Here is a 1,514-nt window from a genome sequence, read left to right on the forward strand (position 1 = left end):
ATATCACAGTGCTATCCACATCTGTTACTTTGGAACTGACTTTAGCATCTTTCATATATCTCTACAGTCGAAAAATTTTAAATACCAAAAAGCTCCACATAGTCACAGGGGATGACAGAAATGATGAAGTTCAAATTCTGTTCTCTTATTTTTATAATCCCTTATTTCTATTCTTTATCTTGAATCTACTCTTCAAACATAGGAATGAGTAGTCCTATAGAAACTAGAGAAAAGAATTGGGCCATAGTGATCATGAAAGTTATGAATTTACTTTTAAGGGTATGTGTGTAGCTGAGTCCTCATTAGTCCATGGCTAACTTCAGCTATAAGTTCTCCAAATTAAGTTCTATGTGGGACACAATGTCTATTAAAGATAAGTAATAAAACCATGCTTACTGGAAGTCTGCATATACATTATTAAAATTCAACTGTAATGTCAGCATTTATTTAGAATACAGATTGACACAAGATTTTTGGAGGGGGCTTATTTCAATACTATTTGTTAGAACTGCTGGCATATGGTGATAATAAAAAGGAGACTGATATTTAGTCAGTCTGGAAACATTAAGCAAGCTATTCAAGAACACAGACTTCATTAACAGAAGCTTCATTAACAGCTCCAGGACTGGAGCTCAGATTTCTTGTTTCCTAGCATCTGGTAACAAGATGGGTAGCACTGCAACATGAAACAGATCCTCAGGACTGTAAAAGGAAGTAAAAATAATTATTAATTTAATTTTATATCAATATATTTATTGATCAATTTATTGCTTGTTATGAGCTAGGCATTGTGATATGTGTTTTATGTAGATCGTCTCACTTAATGAAAGTCTGAAATGGGAAATGGAGGCAAAGGAGCTGAAGTGAGCTGTGCAATAACGTAATGCTCAAAATTCTCCAAGCCAGTTCAACAGTGTGTGAACTGAGAACTTCCGGATATTAAAGCTGGATTTAGAAAAGGCAGAGGAACCAGAGATCAAATTGCCAACATCTGTTGGATCATCGAAAAAATAGGAGAATTCAGAAAAACATCTACTTCTGCTTCATTGACTACACTAAAGTCTTTGACTGTGTGGATCACAACAAATTGTGGAAAACTCTTAAAGAGATGGAAATACCAGACCAACTTACCTGCCTCCTGTGAAACCTGTATGCAGGTCAAGAAGAAACAGAACCAGAGCTGGAACAATGGACTGGTTCAGAATTGGGAAAGGAGTACGTCAAGGCTGTTTGTTGTCACCCTGCTTATTTAACTTCTATGCAGAGTACATCATGCCAAATGCTGGGCTGAATGAAGCACAAGCTGGAATCAAGATTGCCAGGAGAAATATCAATAACCTCAGATATGCAGATGACACCACCCTTATGACAGAAAGTGAAGAAGAACTAAAGAGCCTCTTGATGAAGGTGAAAAGGAGAATGAAAAAGATGGCTTAAAAGTCAACATTCAAAAAACTAAGATCATGGCATCCAGTCCCAACACTTCATGGCAAATAGATGGGGAAACAATGGAA

The sequence above is a fragment of the Bison bison genome, unplaced genomic scaffold (assembly GCF_000754665.1).
Source record: "Bison bison bison isolate TAMUID 2011002044 unplaced genomic scaffold, Bison_UMD1.0 scf7180017864010, whole genome shotgun sequence".
Classification (NCBI taxonomy): Eukaryota; Metazoa; Chordata; class Mammalia; order Artiodactyla; family Bovidae; genus Bison; species Bison bison.